Source organism: Saccostrea echinata, unplaced genomic scaffold (assembly GCF_033153115.1).
Source record: "Saccostrea echinata isolate AGI-Se365-2 ecotype Australia unplaced genomic scaffold, CSIRO_AGI_Sech_v1 ptg000042l, whole genome shotgun sequence".
Classification (NCBI taxonomy): domain Eukaryota; kingdom Metazoa; phylum Mollusca; class Bivalvia; order Ostreida; family Ostreidae; genus Saccostrea; species Saccostrea echinata.
Genome location: NW_026889791.1, coordinates 3,172,437 through 3,191,053, shown reverse-complemented (window position 1 = coordinate 3,191,053; position 18,617 = coordinate 3,172,437). Strand labels below are relative to the sequence as shown.

Genomic DNA, 18,617 nt, shown 5'->3' with positions numbered 1-18,617 from the left:
AGATCACATGACTGTATCAGCAACATGGTTGAACACCGTTGACGTCCAAGGTTAGTGTGCGAGGTACGAGCCACCCGAGGAGCTCCGAGTGCCGACCTGCTCATCGGAGTGTACGGTGACAGCCGCCATTTTGGAGCCGCTTCAAATTTTAAAATGCGAATATCTAGAGATTGAATTTATCTATTTGAAAACAAATTATATATTAAGCATTTTCAGAAGTGCCTCTATTAACACTACTACTATCAAAGAAAAATATTGAAAATTAAAAAAGTTTAAAAATTCAATTTTTTAAATTTGCATCCGATAACGACCGGAGGTACTGACGACGAACGAAAGGCCATGTCCCGGCTAGTATTTATCACGACCTATAATCCCTGAAAGTTTCACATTGATATCTTTTACCGTTCTTGAGATTATCTGCGGACAAAATGTCATTTTAAATTAAAAAAATGGTCTGTAACTTGGCACCGAAAGTGAATTTCCAAATTTTCTCCCAGATAGATCAAGTTCATATTACGACACATTTTTCCTGAAAATTTCATGTAAATCCATCCAATAGTCTTTGGGAAATCGCGTGCACAAAATTAGAAAGTCAAAAAAATAATAAAAATAATAAGAAGAAACAGTAGAAACTCTATAAGGCCTTCCGTGAAGACGGAAGACCTTAATAATAAGAAGAAGAAGAAACAGTAGAATCACTATAGGTCTTCCGTTGAAAACGGAAGACCTAATAAGAAACAGAGTAAAAAGAATATGTTCCCAAACTTCGTTTGGGGAACATAATAATAAACCATCGTTTTGAGTACAAAGATACTGTCACATTTTCTGTGCATTATTTGGTAAAGTACTGCTTTTTACATGCAATCATTTGAGGATGAAATAAAAGTAAAATAAAAGGATGAATGTAAAAAAATTTTCATGATTTCACGTGAGATATGTAAATTTAATGTAACTTGCCGTACATGTATAAAATTTATTCATGCCGGCAATGGTTAATACACTAATTGGTTAGAAAGATGGTAACCTGTTATGATTTTCATATTTTTCAAATATGATTGTCAAAACAAGTCCCATTTATTTAGTCATTATAATCCAATTATTAATCAAAAGTTTACAAATTATTCCCCGCCATAAAGAATTTGACCTATATTTTCTGTTTCAATTAATGAGTTTAAAACAACAACTAATTTTCTACTAAGCAGGAGTTTACATGGTATTTATTCTAGTTCATTGCCTGTCATGATAGCTTTATTAGTGGTAGGGCGTTCAATTCGTGATCTGGAAGTACCAGGTTTGATTCTCATTCACTGCATCAAACCTAAAACGTAAACATAGATAGTGCTTCACCAAACATCCAGAATTCATGGTTTTAGAAGTAAAAGTTACAGGTTTTTCAGATGAGAACTAAGGCCCCATATCACAGTAGATGTTGGCACGATAAAGAACCCTCACTGCTCATGCAATGGCCTGAGTGCGAAGTTATATAGGTCTTATAAATGTGAAGCCCTTCATGGTATGTGGTAATGTCTCTACATCAGTGAAAAATTCTCGATAGGATGTAAAACAGCTAACAATCAATTTCTCTCATTATTCCTATCAAGATTGTAACACAAGTTCTGAATGGTTAGCAAGCCAGGTGTAAATTTCTGTACACCTGGCTCCAGCTCGGGTAAATGATGTGATGTCATAATGTATTGTTTCTCTAGCACAAAAAACAAATAACATGACGTCACAATCATGACAATGCAGCGTAACCAAAAGTAAATCTTATCGATAATTTGAAACACCATTGATACGTAAGACTTAGGTTTACAAAGAATGTATTCGTTACATAGGAAATAATTTGTTATTCAGGTTCAATCAAGGTTGTACATAGTGTACGGCCTTCGGGTGTATGGTATAAAACCTAGGGTGAAATCCACGTACACCCTTGATTGAACCTAGATAATATTAGTTATCCAGGTCAAATCAAGGGTGTATGGGGATTTACCCTGGGTTTTGTTCCAGACACCCTGAAGTAGAATGCATAGAGAAACCATGCATTGTGACGTCAAGTTTTTTACCCCCGGCTCAAGTCGGGTGTACGGAAATTTACACCCGACTTTGTAACCAATCAAAGTTCGTGTTACAAGCTACATAGGAAATAACTAATATTACAGCTCTTAATTTATAAGTGAAAGTAAAGAATTCTGATTATTATCAATGTTTACAAATTGTTTTATACATGTAAGAAAATGAACTGAAAAAAAATAATAACAAGATTTCTTACAAGTCCTGTCTGTTTGATTAACCTGTTACTTGGTGAGAAAAATTTCGGACTAACCTGAGTTTCAGAAATTTATCCAGCTGACATCCCTTAAATTTATTTCAAACTTTCATATCGTATAAAACTTAAGCTGCATGACTTTTTACATGTGTTACAGAATATCAAATTCTGACATATAGCAATATTTAAAGTATTTTGGCTAGTGTATTGTTGAACCTATGCCTTTTTGTTTTCAAAAATAAAGTGGCATAGTTGTTAAGAGTATTTTCTCATTTTCTTCTAGAGTTGTGAAATAAGGAGCTGATCCTTACTGTGCAAGATTCAATACTTACATTTAGGTCCGTTAGTTTCAGGCTAATACATTTTCATTCTGACTAATAAAATCTCTGGCTATATTTAGTCCGAATGGGCATAACCCTTTATACTTCCAGTTCAAATCCAATAAGTGACAAAGATACAGATCCTATAGATAAAACCATATGAAACAAGGTCTCGTGTTTAAGTAGGCTCTGGCATACGTGCTAGGAAGAGTGAAACCGCGAGTGAAAATTTCTCAAAAGATTCAAAGAAAAAAAAACAACTGAAATGCAGGACTTGCAATGTGTTTTCCGTTCGGAAAAAAGATCTTGCGGTGTACATGCACTCAACGCAACAGCATATAGGAATAGAAATTCGGCACTTGTTTTGATTGATCGTCATGTGAATATTAAATCTATATCTGATTAATATCGTTCTAGCTATGCTTTGGATTAAACTGATTGAGACAAGGGAGGTAACTTTTTTATGTCCCATTCCGCGAATTCAACAAACTGCGATCGTGTCAGAGGTAAAAAAAAACGTGAAAAGTACAACCCGTGAAATTAATACCCTATACAGTATGACTCGAAACAGTCTATTTGCCTCTATTACAAATATTTCAAAAAGAAAAAAATAAAAATTTGTATAGTTTTAAACTACTTCCGGTGGAAAACGGACGTTACGGCAACAAAACTAAACAGGTTTCTCAAATCTACGAGTCACAATCTATCATCTCTGAAAGTTTCAAGACTCAATCTTAAACCGTTTTTGAGTACACTCAAGGACAAAATTACATTTTGAAAATGGAATATTGGCCGTATCTCGCGACCGGAAGTAATGATAAAAAAAAAAAAACGCATAAAGTTTAGATAATTTGCCATCATTGCTGAAAGTTCCATGAAAATTTATTCAGGCGTTCTCGAGAAATCGTCTGCACAAAATCGGTAACCAAAAAAAAAATAATGGAAGAGAAACAACAGAATCAGAAGGTCTTCTTTTCGTTTGCGTTCATGTACCACAGTCTTGCAACAAAAATCATGATTATTAAGTGTTTTCTATAGAAAATCTGATAACAAAGCTTTTAAAAATTTGCAGAAACGGCCATACTTGTCTTCGTTTACAAATTAAAAAAAAGAGAGAAACAAAGAATGAAAAGATAAACATTCCCAGCGGGATTTGACCCCCCCCCCCCCCCACCACCACCACCAGTGTGACAAAATTTGGATCGGTCATATCTTTGCAAAACAATATTCAAAAATAAAAAAAGTTGAAAAGTTCGACTTTTTATATTCGCTTCCGTTAGCAACCGGAAGTAATAACGACGAACAAAAAAGAAATTCCGTACATCTAAAAGCCATCATCTATCATCTCTTACAAGTCTCCAGTTTAGATCTTTAGCCATTTTTGAAAGAAAGGGGGAGACAAAATTTCATTTTAAAATCAGAAAATGTCAGAAAACTGAAAAATGGAAAGATTTCGCATTCTGGCCCCTTGTGACCCCTTACTAGTATTATGTAACATATGATCAAAATCTTATAATATGTTGTTGTAAATTGTTAAGACAAACATCTTTGCTTCAATAATGTATTACAAATTATTGATTGTAAGAGAGTTATAAATGACAGACTTTTGGCCCCTCTGAGCCCCTAATCTGAGGCCCCTTTTTCTTGGTATCAAATAAAAGGTCGTATCATTCTGCACAACTTTTCTTCTATATGTTTTAACAAATTCTTTTAAAACATGTTTAAAGATATGAAAGAAAAGGTCTTAAATTTTGTGAGATGTTTCTGAGACATTTTTGAGCCCTACTGAGCTTTGGCGCCTTTTGCGCTAGAGAGATTTGGACACCCGTCTGCAAATCTGCAATCCATCCTCTACCTTCACTGAAAATCTTGACTCAATATCTTAAGTAGTAAGTAAACTAAGGAGTTTCCAGGACAATCCGACCCTCTGAAAATCAGAAAATCCTAAATATCTCGAGATGGAAAGTGACGTCATCAAGGGAAAAAAATCCAATAAGGTTCAGATCAATACCTATCAGATCTGAAAGTTTCATGAAAATCGGCCAAGACATTACCGAGAACTCGCGTGCACAAAATCGGTTAGAATAATAATAATAATAATAATAATAATAAAAGGGGAAAAGAAACCGAACGAAAACAATAAGGTCTTCCGTTGGAGACAGAAGACCTTAAAAAAGACCCTTTTTTTTTACTCTGCATCCATTCTTATTTTCATCAAAAAGAACATAAAATTGAGAATCTATGGCACAAATTTTTAATCTGACCTTTTCAAAATGTGTAAAGTCAAATAAAATATTATTCCTTTATATAGATAGATAAATACTGAATATATAAACCGGAACAAGTATTAACTTTTGTCTTTTTCTCTACAATTACATCAGAAATCTCTCCAGCAGCAGAATAACCAGCATACAGGAGAATGCATTTAATGGTCTATCAAAGCTATCGAGTCTGTAAGTGTAGAATCTATAACTTAGATTACATTGAATCAATTAAAGAACTATTTTATCACTGTTTAAAATTCTGAAATTACAAATTTGAGTTCTTCATGTTATCGTTTTATTTCTTGCAATATAAATGTTCAAGAGACATGAATTTGTGAACATTATACTTCATCAATTAAGTAGTGTTTTGATTTAAAATATAATATTTATTAAAAACATTTAAAATGGTTGTAATTATTAGGATACGGATTCCGATTGAGAGATAAATAAGTAGACGTAGGATATTTTGAAATTCAAGATGCACATTGAAAGATGGCTACACTTGCTTCTTTAATAGATTTCTACATAGATGGAAAAATGAGAAATGTAAAAATCGTTATACATTGTGCTTATTTCCATTATAAGAAGCATCATTAAATGACTTTTCTTTACTCTGTTTTACAGTTTGTTTAGTTTAAAGTAAATAAAAATAGATTTCAAGAGTTTCTTTATAGGGTCCAAAACACAAATGAGATTTGAAGTACTTTTATCTTTTCTTTTCTGCATGCTTTTGTCCATTATTTTACCCAAGTATATAATTATTATTGACACAAATATCAATAAAAAATAAAAAAAAATATTGTATTCCTAAAATAAGTTTTCAAACAATTCTCCCTCCTTCAGAAAAGATGAATTTTAAAAACAACTTTAATTAAACAAATTACAAAGATCAATGATACAAACGATTTATTAGGAAAACATATCTTTTCTGAAAAACATACAGAAAACTTACATTAAACGCTTACTTCATGCACAAAAGCTCTTACTATCCCATATCTTTATTTTGTTTGAAACAAGTGTTTGAAAGTTCTTGTTTATCAAATTGCAAATCAAGGAAGACGACCTTCACTCTTATTTTCATAAAAATGAAGATAAACTTGAGAATCTGTGATACAAACTCTTTAATATGATCTTTTCAACATGTTTAGAGTCAAATAAATATTTTTTCTCTTTCTCTATATAGATAAATATTGAATATATAAACCAGAACAAATACTTACTTGTGTCTTTTTTCTCAACATTTACATAAGAGTCCTATACGCCAGCAGCATAACCAGCATACAGGATAATGCATTTACTGGTCTGTCAAATCTTTCTAGACTGTAAGTATAGAAGTAATGACTCAGATTACAGTGAATTAATTAAACAACTCTTAAATCACTTTTTAAAAATGAGAAAATTCAAATTCTTCTTCTTCATTTTATCGTTTTAATTTTTGCTTTATACATGTTGCAAACTGTATTCTAAATGACATGAATATGTAAACATTGTACTTCATCAATTAAAGTAGTGTTTTCATTTATTAAAACATTAAAAGTAATTGTAATTCTTAGGATAGGGATTTCGATTGAGAAATAAATAAGTAGACGTAGGATATTTAGAAATCCAAGATGCACACTGAAAGATGGTTACACATAATGCTTCTTTACTAGATCTCTACCATGATGGAAAAATAAGAAAAGTAAATCATTACATTGTGTGCTTCTTTCCATAATAATAAGCATCGTAAAAGACCCTTTTAACGCTACATTCACACTTATTTTTATCAAAAAGAACATAAAATTGAGAATCAATGGCATAAACGTTTTAATCTGACCTTATAAAAAAAATGTGAAGAGTCAGATTAATTATTTTTTTTTCTTTCTTTAGATAGATAAATACTGAATATATAAACCGGGACAAATACTTACTTGTGTCTTTTTTCTCAACATTTACATTAGAGTCCTATCCTACAGCAGCATAACCAGCATACAGGATAATGCATTTACTGGTCTGTCAAGTCTATCTAGACTGTAAGTATAGAAGTTAAAACTTAGATTACAGTGAATCAATTAAAAAACTCTTAAATCACTTTTTAAAAATGAGGGAACTCAAATCTGACTTCTTCACTTTATTTTTTAATACTTGTGTTATAAATCTGTCGAACTGTATTCTAAATAACATTAAAACATGATTGTGACGTAAACCTTTTGTTTGTGTTGTCCATTCTATAGCATAATGTTGAGCTTACTCCCCAAACAATCCATTAAGTCACATATAAGTGTCAATTCTTTTTGGAAAACTGTCTATTCTTTTTAAGAATGGACAGTTTTTTTTTTAAAAAAAAGAATGGACAGTTAAAACAAACAGAATGGACAGTTGCAGTTAAACTTTGGAATGTGCCCAAGAGGAAACAAAAACAAATACATTAAATACGATTTAATTTACAGGTAAATAACAAAATTAACACGGAGATCCAAGTTAATCCAGAAACAATGTCTGCACAGCATCCGCTCGATTTTATACTTTTGAATCCATGAATAATGCCCATTATTTCAATACATGTATTCGAAACTGAATTTTCACAAAACTTGAATTTAAATGACATAATTTCACATTTGATTTAAATTTGAAAAACATTATTCCCTTGAGAAGAATCCATTTTAAGAATGAAGTACGGCTTGTATTAAATCCACCACACAGAAAACAATTTGCACCATGAGCACTGCACTGCTTCCCTAGAAAATAATTAGAATTGAAACATTTTCAGATTTGAATTGAAATACATTTTCAGGTCGAAGTCTGGCTCATGGCTAATTCAAGACTCAGAACACAATTTGCATATGCCATTACTCTGCTGCAGTCAACATCTCCTCAAAAATTGAATTCAAATAAACCATTTCCAGATTTGATTCGAATTTGATTATCTGTATCTGTCGAAGAAGAAATTAATTTTTAGGTCAAAGTTTGGCTACTATTTTCTTTTACTATTCCCTGTTCCCAGGTCCAACTATTTCTGATTTTGTGCATCTTTTAGTTCATCTGTCATATACTGTCTCCATCGGAGGAAAACATGCATATCTTTTCAACGCAAAGTATAAACTGATTTTGAAGCATTGCATCCTTGTATAAATACTAGTATCCCCCAAAATCCACCTGTAACTGTCCAATCTTTAGACGAAAACCTTTTATTTGTTATTTGCATTTGAAAACACAATGACTATTCAACAAATTGCTGTTCATCCCAGCTTACCTGTGACTGTCCATTCTGTAAACAATTAACTTGTCATTGTATATGTGCTACCTGTCACATCTGATACCAGAATTGTACATTTTTTATTTAATTCTTAGAATAAAGGAAATCATGTTTTTAGTAGGAGAAAGGCCTCAAACTGTCCATACAGAATGGACAGTTTGAGGCCTTTCTCCTTTACTGAATATATAAACACTGTTTTTCTTAAATTAAAGTAATGTTTTGATATAAAATATGACATTTATAAAAACATTTAAAGTGGTTGAAATTCTTAAGATAGGGATTCCGATTGAGAGATAGATAAGTAGTCGTAGGATATTTAGAAATCCAAGATGCACACTGAAAGATGGCTATACATGTTTCTTCTTTACTAGATCTCTACCATAATGAAATAATAAGAAATGTAAATCATTACATTGTGTGCTTATTTCCATAATAATAAGCATTATAAAAGACTCTTTTTTACTCTGCATTCACACATATTTTCATCAAAAAGTACATAGAATTGAGAATCTATGGCACAGACTTTTTAGTCTGACCTTTTCAAAATGTGTAAAGTCAAATAAAACATTTTTTTCTTTCTATAGATAGATAAATACTGAATATATAAACCGGAACAAGTACTTGTGTCTTTTTTCTCTACATTTATATTAGAGATCTATACAGCAACAGAATATCCAGCATACAGGAGAATGCATTTAATGGTCTGTCAAGTCTATTGACTCTGTAAGTATATAATTTCTAACTTAGATTGCAGTGAATCAATTAAAGAACTATTTTATCACTGTTTAAAATTTTGAAATTCCAAATTTGAGTTTCTCATTTTATTGTTTTATTTTTCCAAAATATTAACGTTCCGAACAGTATCCTAAATGACTTGAATATCTCTACATTCTACTTCATGAATTTAGGTACCCCAAGAAAAATGAATTTTAAAAATAGATTAATAAAACCAATGATAGTACTGAAAACTTAAGAAAATATATCTTTATTGAAAAACAATGTAGAAAACAATTATTGAAAGCTTACTTCATCCAAAACAATTTTTACTATTTCATCTGTTTATCGGCAATGAAAATAAGATTAATTGCTTAGGTCATAAATTCATAAGACCTGATAGAATACAAATCTTGAACTATTAAATCTAATTCGATGTATTCTAATTATTTAAAATGTCATACTCTGTATTACTATAGTCGTAATGCAGCACGCATTGATAAGGACATAGAAATGACAGAGTGGATAGAAGTTATAGGGCATACAGATAACATTATCAATTATCAGGAATTAAATCCATAATGATTATGTTTTAGTCTTTGCCTCTGCCATCCATTTTTGTATGAGACAAGTGTTTGATAGTTCTGCTTGTTCAACAAACAGATGAAAGATGACATTCACTCCAATTTTCATCATAAAGAACATAAAATTGAGAATCTTTGACAGAAACTTGTAAATCTGAACCTTTAAAATGTGTAGAGTCAAAAAATTGTTTTTCTTTCTTTCTAGCTATATATAGATAGCTATCAAATATGTAAATCAAAACAAATACTTATTTGTTTCTTTTTCTCTACATTCACATTAGAGAACTATCCAAAAACAGAATAACCAGCATACAAGAGAATGTATTTAATAGTCTGTCAAGTCTAAGCAATCTGTAAGTATAGAATTTTTAACTTATATTGCATTGAGACTATTAAAGAACTTTTAAATCACTTTTTAAAGTCAGAAATTCCAAATTTGTTTATTTCATGTTATCGTTTTGATTTTTATATTACAAATGTTCTGAACTAATACTTCCTCAACTAAGGTAGCGTTTTGATTTAGAATATAACATTTATTAAAAACATTTAAAGTAATTGTAGTTCTTAAGATAGGGATTCCGATTGAGAGAAAAATAAGATGTAGAATATTTTGAAATTCAAGATGTACATTGAAAAATGGCTACACGTGTTCCTCTTTAATAGATCTCTAACATGATGGGAAAATGAGAAATGTACATTTATTTGTAACACGGTGTGTGTTTATGTTGTTATAATAAGCATCATAAAAGTCCTTTTTTTACTATGTTTTACAGATTATTCAGTTTAATGTAATCTTTTCATAGTGAGAGATTCAAAGTTTTTCTTTATATGGTTACGCAGGTAGGATAAGGCTTCCCGTAGAATATCACAGTGCACTCTGTGCCTTCACATCTATGAACTACCAAAATATGACGTCATAATGGAAAATGACGTCAAGTCACTGCAAACTTGAGGTGTTATGACGGGGAGAGTGTCATGAATTTTACACTTTATTTCAAACTGCATGTAAAATGCTAGATAGCTATTGCAAATTTCAGGGGTCGTTAAAGGTTTTTTAAGTCGTATATGTCCGAATATTTTAAAAATACACCGCTTACCTATCCTTGATTGAAATTCAGCATGTTCAAAATGCTTATGAAAAATATACTTTTGAAATGTACTCTGTTTTATTCCTGTGGTTGGAGGTAGAATTTATTTTGTGTGTATAAAAGAGTCTGGCGCAGGTGATTAATGAGGATTAATCTGAGAATTTTTGTGGAAATCTGTAAGAAGAGGTTGTTTTCTAACTGAATCTTGCTTGGGAAAAATGTGTGTTGGCTTTGTTTTAAAACAGATAACGCTATTGTGTGGAAAATACCCTCAAATCTGTAGGTAAGTTGAATTTCTCAGGAAATATTTTGTATCTAAGTAATACTATGACTTTTCCCAAGCACATTTCGGATACACAGTGATACGATGAGTTTATTTATATAACAAAATGTTAATAATTATTGTGTTAATCAGCTGCGCCGAAGCGATTTATATGAAACACTTCAAAAAATTATAAATGACCATCACGTGATCAGCAAAGTTATGTGATATCAGAACAAATATGTTAATATATAGCCGAGGAAACCCTCTATATAAATTGGACGTACTTAAGTTCAATACGTATTAAATTAAAATCAAAACCGACCTTGCAATGACATATTATGTTTTGAGCGCATTTTAAAGCTTCGGGATGCCTTAACATATCTGCGTAAAAAATCAAATGTTAGTTTGGACTTTGAAGCACTTTTAATCTTTTCTTTTCTGCATGCTTTTGTTCATTATTTTACCAAGTATGTTATTATTGACAAAAATATTTCTAAAAGATAAAAGATATCGTATTTCTAAAATGAGATTTAAAAAAAAAAATCCCATTCCAAGAAAACTACCTCAGGTATATTAAGGCTACACTAGATATTCTAACTTACCTTTAGAATATGAAGCCATATTAAGCTATAAGAAGTGAACTTATGAGATGAGATAATGATTGCTTAAATATTTCTATTTCAAGATTGATATCAAGACCTAGAAATAAATTGAAACATGCAAATCATATCATGACATTTTTGCATGGTATTAATAACGAAATATTTGTCAAGGGGTTAAATACCTTACCAATGATGTCAGGGCTTTTGATTAAATTTTCGCCGAGTGAAAATGAAACAAAAAGAAAATTCATGCAAACAAATGTATTATATGGGATTTAAAATAAAATATGTATCGTGAATGTCACGTGTGATGCATAAGGAATAATTAATTACAGACGCGTCGCCCAGTATAAAAAGGCATCACTCTTTTGAGTCTATAAGGGACACAGACTCAAGGAGTTCATTCGGTGCCCCTCGGATAATCCTCAGGGATATTAAACATATGTCATATGTACAGTCTTCAGATTCCCAGTTTTAGTATAAAACCAATAGTTCATACCAAAAATTGAAAGAATGGAAGGTTTCTATTAGAGATATATTTGAAGATTCCTTTTCCGATCCCATGTCTATTTCAAAATGTTCTGCGAAAAACTGTAAAACCTGTGATATTTTGATAACTAACACTTCTTTCACCAGTAATCTTACTGGACAGAGCTTCTAAACCAAAACTTGGGAAAATCTGAACTGCAAATCTTCTAATGTTGTCTACGGAATAGAATGTAATCTTTGTGGACTTGTTTATGTTGGTGAAACCAGGGGATCACTTAATAAAAGAATTTCAGGTCATAGATTTCAAATAAATAATGGTGGTCAGCAGCTTTTATACAAGCATTTTAATTTACCTGATCATTCTATTTTGTCAATGAAAGTTAGAAATCAAGAAAAGATTTACCACCACACAAACAGTCCATCACTGAGTACACCTATCAGTAGACAACGAGAAGAATCTTGGATTAGAAAACTAGGGACAGCCTTTCCCTATGGATGTAATGACAATGTCGATAGTGTTGGAAATCTTTCCAGTCCACAGCGTAACAATGTAAATGTGATGGAACTTTTTAACCATACACAGAGACGTAAGCCTAGTCATGGGACATGGGTCTTACAATAAACCTTTAATACACGATGTCTCTTTTGGTTCATTACTACCTTACGTAAATCAACAGTTAGGTCTACATCATATTCGCACCAAACTTTACTCTGTCCCTTTGAATCTTTTGAAACTTGAAAAGGTCAAGGAAAGTCCATTTTTTTATTCCTCGACGCCAGAATATAGGCTCGGATCTGTGATTATGGATATTGCCAATCATAGTCTTTTTAAACCCCCATGTTTTACTGAAGAAAATGCAACTAAAACAATCCATTTTTTCCTTAAACTTCAATATGCCAACAAAGGAATTGACGCGGTAATATAAGCAATATTCTTAATCACAAAAGGGTCCAGTCTTGTATTCCACCATATTTCAAGTTAAAGACTACACCTTGTATTTCCTACAAACATACATCGACTATTGCTTCCAAACTTTTAATTACAAGAAAACTTTACAGGGTCTGGATATCGAATATCTGAAGCATAATCCTCCATCGTATTCGTGTTCTTCTTCACCCTATAGCTATAGTCCTGCTGGACACGTTATTACTGGTGACGGTGACGTAAATATAGTTAATAATGAGGACCTTAGATCGCTAATTTTAAAAGGTCCTAAATATAGGGAACCCCGATCCTTCAACTGGCGTCGGAATTTCATAAATATTTATGGATTCTGTAGAGGATTACGCCAGGCGATTGGCCAGACATGAAAAAGAAGACCTTGACACTTTGTCAGAATTGATTAAATGTATCAGATGTATGTTAAAATCGCGCATTAAAAGATTGAGGAGCAATATGAGAACCATCTATCCTTCTGTATTCAATAATCCAGAAGCGAAAAAAAGAATTAGATTACATGATCAGTACGTACTGGTCCCTGCTGATAAAGCAGGTAACAACATTGTCTTTGTTTGTGAGGCTCATTATATTAAATGTATTTTAGAGGAACTTGGATTTAATTCTACTAGTGGCAATCCAACTTATACTCATAGTTCCCTTTCTAAGGAAGAAATTCTTCAAAATCATATGTCAGTTTTGAAAATTTTTAATATTCCAAACAACCAAAATGAATTTGAATTACCATATCTATATTGGATTCCGAAACTTCATAAAAATCCTTACAAACAAAGATACATAGTTGGTTCCAGTAAATGTTCAACCAAGTCTCTTTCTTTACTCCTCACTATGATATTAACAGTAGTGAAGGAGAAACTTCAAGAGTACTGTGCAACAATATATTCGAGAAATGGTGTAAATCAGATGTGGATACTTAAAAATTCCAAGGAACTTTTGGAAAATATTAAATCACAAGATTTTACCAAAATCAACAGCTTAAAAACTTTTTTTTTTCAACTTTATACACAACCATTCCCCACGATAAATTAAAGTTCAGGCCTTTTTGATATCATTGACAGCTGCCTTTCCAATAAAAATGGAACTCGTAAATTTACTTACCTTGTCATTGGTCATTTGCAAAATTATTTTGTTAAAAAACATTCTGATTATACACAAAAGTACTCTGAAGTTGACATTAAAAAGATGCTTGAGTTTCTGATTGATAATATCTATGTGGTTTTCGGAGACCAGGTTTTCCAACAATCTATTGGAATTCCCGTGACCTAAAAAAATAGGTAGCAACTGTTCCTTCGCCAAGCACTCGGCACTTTGAAGTGAAAGATGCGGGTCCTTCTGGTGAGACCTTGAAAACCGAGGCCCCCTGTCACGGTAGGGCACGATAAAGATCCCTCACTGCTCAATGGCCCCGAGTGCCGATTAAAGGTCTAAAGAACGAGTGCACTTATGGGCCCCGAAAAAAATGTGAAAAAATGAAGAATCAAATTAAGCACAATTTTTCATCTCAAATCATTAATTGATATCTAAACCATAAGATTCAACAAATTTTATCGCTGGTATTCAGGAATATACAAAGAACAAAGCCATACAATGTGGTAGGAGTCAGCCGACATTCGTGATTTTCTATAGTAAATCGAGGACGGTCATTCATTTCAAAGCTTTTGTTTACTGTCAGCCTAACGTTGTACAAACTTGTGCGAATGACAAAAAACGCATTATACATTTATAAAACTTGTGTGAAAGTAGGAAATTTGTACAAGATTAGGCTTGTACTTAAAATATTAAAAATGTATGAAAAGTTCAAAGTTTTTCCTATAGCAAGCGAGAGCTATTCACCTGTATGACCTATGTTGAATTATTTAAAATACCGGTAGTCACGTGAGTTCTACCCAGGTAAACATTCCTCAAAGGCGTTTTGTATCATTATATCGAAGTCGCGCTGCATATAGAGAAGTTTGTATGTATTAACAGTATTTGGTTTTAGGAACACGGGGGGGGGGGGGGGGGGAGAGAGTTTAGTGTCGTTAAAATGTCATCATACATAAAAGTGTCGAACAATTTTAACATTCAAGCAAGACAATGGTACCGGTATTGAAAGCTACCTAAATACACTTTTTTCATTTTAAAATTTAAAGGAACTAATGTTAATACTTATTGTATTATTTCAAATGCAAGCGTGCAAATTTCTTAGTTTGATCACTATGACTACAGGCATCTATACAGTTTCATTCGATTTTTTTCTCAGGTAAAATAGCGCAAGAAGTATCATTCGGCAAACGCGCCCGTCAATGATCCACCATCAGATTGTTCAAGTGTCCGATTTAAATGTCTCCTCCCCTTGATTTAAATAAACGAAATTCAAAATAGGTACGGTACTGCTTTTCCGGATTTGGGGTATCTAAAAGCATTCAAAAAATCTTCATTTATTTCATATTCATGCTGATTTAGGTGATGTTTTAACGTGATTTTAGTTAGAAATATCCACTTGTGTTAAACTTTTACCAAAAGAGAACAATTTGGTAATATGTTCTAAAGTAATACGACACTGAAAAAGGGCCCATTCAGCATTGCTTAAGTGCACTTGTCCTTTTATATATGGTGACGTCTCTGTATGAGAGAAAAATTCTCGAACGGGGCATAAAACAATATACAATCTATCAATCAATCAATTATCGCAAGAAAAACTTTTGTTGTGGTGAGAAAATTCGAACGTCTTCTCTCCCCAAAGTCTAAGTTGGAGTGTGCGAGAATAAATATTGGCGCGAAGGCGCAAAGGACAGTGAAAAACCAGTTTGACCACTCACACTCATACTCGTACTGACCACTCACCCGTATAAATGAATGAATGAGTAAGGCAGTGAACGAACATAGTAAAATCCGTAGTGACAATGGAATTCACTAGTTACTATAATGCCTTAAGAAATTATCCACAAAAAAAAACCTTAGTATGCTATCTCTTTATTTTTTAATTAAAAAAACATTGCCTGTGCATTTAACTCATAGACTTGATAAATCTTGTTCTAATGTATCAAATTATACATATAAAAAAGATCTTAATATTTTAAACTCTATATTCTCATGGACTTTTTGTAACATATACCGACAAATAGGTGGGATTGACAAAATTGACAGTTGGCAGCAACAAACTTCCTCCACTCTTGTCTATCCTGGGCCAGCCTCGTCAATGATCCCCAGGTCTGGTGCATAGCTCTCATCTCGCTTTCAACTGTCCTTCGCCATGATGTTCTAGGCCTCCCCCTCTTTCCTTTGCCCTCTGGGGTCCAATGCGGTGCTGTTCTTTTTGTTGACTGGAGGTCTTTTCGGAGAACGTGTCCAATCCATCTCCATCGGCGTTTGGTAATGATGGTACCCTCTTGTCTGCATCTGCTCAGCAGGTCTTCATTTGTAATCTTCTCGGGCCAGAAAACCCTGAGTATTCGGCGGAGGCATGCGGTATGGAAGGATCGTAATTTGCTAAGATCTGTCTCTGTTATTCTCCAGCGTTCCGATCCATATAGGAGAGTTGATACAACACAGCTCTGGTAAAGCTTCAGCTTGGTGCTGGTGCTGTACTGTGCAGATCTCCAGATGTTATTCATTTCTCTAAATACTCTCCTGGCCTTGCCCAGTCTGCTGTGGATGTCCTCCTTTGTGCCGCCCTCTGGTTTAATGATGCTACCCAGGTAAATAAAGTTATCCGTCTGGCGTAGTTCTTCACCACTGATCTTAACAGGAGCAGGTAATTCCACATTAAGTGTCATTGTCTCCGTCTTCTTCGTGCTGATGCGTAGCCCCACCTGCTGTCCGTAGATTTGCAGCCTGTTGGTCTTCTCTTGGATATGCTGGTGTGTGTGAGACATTAGCGCAAGGTCATCCGCAAAGTCCAGATCCTCTAATGTTGAGAACAGGCCCCAGCTGATCCCCCTTGAAGAGTCATCTGTTGTCTTCCGCATGACCCAATCGATGACCAAGTTGAATGATACTGCAGACATTACGAATCCTTGTCTGACTCCAGTTTTAACATCGAAGAAGGTGTCATTGTGTCCTACTGAGCACATGAAGTTGTTATAAAAGCTCTTGATCAGGTGGACCAGTTTTGATGGAATACAATAATGACGTAGGATGCTCCGAAGACTATCTCGGTGTATGCTGTCAAATGCCTTTTCAAAGTCCATGAAGTTTATATACAGTTGTCTATGCCACTCTGTGCACTGCTCTATGATGTTGCGGAGTGCAAAGATCTGTTCAGTGCATCCTCGAGGTTTCCTAAATCCTGCTTGCTCTTTCCTCAATACAGCATCAACAGCTTCTGACATGATTATCTTGGCCAGGATTTTACTTCGCACGGACAACAGAGTGATTCTCTCCAGTTGCTGCAATCGCTCAGGGCTTCTTTCTTTGGGATCTTGACAATCACCACTTTACACCAGTCATCAGGTACTTTCTCTCCATCCCACACAGCTGTGAACAGTGGTTGGAGGATGGTTGCTGCTATTCCAGGGTCTGCTTTAAATAGCTCTGCACCAAGATTGTCACGCCCTGGTGACTTCCCATTCTTAAGGGTCTTGACTGCATCCATTATCTCATCTTTAGTTGGTGGGTCAGTGTCGATGTCCGTGGCTTCTGGTATGGCAACTGTTTCAGCAGGTGATGGTCAATTAAGATCTTTGCGGAAGTGTTCAGCCCATCTCTCTTCTTGATCTTTTTCTGTTGTCAGCAGTGTTCCGTGTTTGTCCTTGATAGGTCCTCCTGTGTTTCCTCTAAATTTACCATAAACTCGTTTTGTGATCTTATATACTCTCCCTTGCTCTCCCCGTACTGCCGCTTCCTTTGCCTCAGCTGCAAGTTGGTCCATGGCTTCTCTCTTGTCACGGCGTGCAAGCTTCTTGACTCTCTTGTTGGCCTCACTATACAGCTCCTCTTGCCTCTCACGCAGTCGTAGGGAGTTTATCTGCAGCATCTTTTTTTGATTTCTTTTCTCTCCTCTATAGCAATCAGAGTCTCCTGCTGGATCCAGTCTTTGTTGGTGTTTCTCTTGCGAAGGTCTAGTTTCTTTTTGCTGCTTTCAGTATACAATTGGATCACTTGCTTCCACGTGTTGTCCACATTGGTCTCCTCACCTTCATCCGCTATGTCTTGCAAGATTTGGAATCTGTTTCTTCAATCGCTGATAAAGGCAGCTTTCACGATGTTTTCCCTCAGTCTCCCAGAGTAGAGAACAGTTTCTCCGGTGGTTGCTTTCATCTTTCCAGATCCAGTCCATCTGCTTTCACTCACTCCTAGGACATGGAGGTTAAACTGTCTCATCTCAGATGTAAACTTGCGTCAGCTTGCCTGTCTCATACATTGTCCTCACATTCCAATGTCCTAGTTTGAGCTTGGTTTTGGTGGTGTTCAGGTCCTCCCCCATTCTGCTGGTAACGTCCTTATGGCTTTGATTGCCAGCATTTATACGAGTCTCATTGAACTCGGAAAACCTTTCACACGCTGAAGTAAAGTTATTCTTGTTGCTGTTTCAGTAACTTTCTCCTTTTACGGGACAGGGCGTATCCACTCACCGGTGGGCCATGCGTACCGTGCATTTAGGGGCCTAGTCTCCTCCAAGACCTTGTGGTTCTGCTTGGCGCCGTAAGGTACCCAATTCCCATCTGCTACCTCGAGGAGGATCCCATATCTTGGCCACATAGGTCTAATTGTGGAGAGGCTATATCTGGCAGATAAGACTTACAAATAAAATTTTGCTTATTTTTCACATTAAGCTGCTAGCCAGGGGTTGAGCTCAAAGCGAGAGTGACGAGCACAGACACAGACAGACACACACACTGTACGCATCAC

At 34.3% G+C, this 18,617-nt stretch overlaps 1 long non-coding RNA gene across 1 annotated transcript in view; it reads left to right on the top strand.

The window, feature by feature from the left end:
- Nucleotides 1-4,994: 4,994 nt before the first annotated feature.
- Nucleotides 4,995-18,617, top strand: part of LOC133201108 (uncharacterized) — a 36,068-nt gene continuing 22,445 nt past the window's right edge. The window contains exons 1-2 of the long non-coding RNA XR_009723042.1: nucleotides 4,995-5,039; nucleotides 8,737-8,808. This is a non-coding gene — a long non-coding RNA (uncharacterized LOC133201108). The remainder of the gene's footprint in view (nucleotides 5,040-8,736; nucleotides 8,809-18,617) is intronic.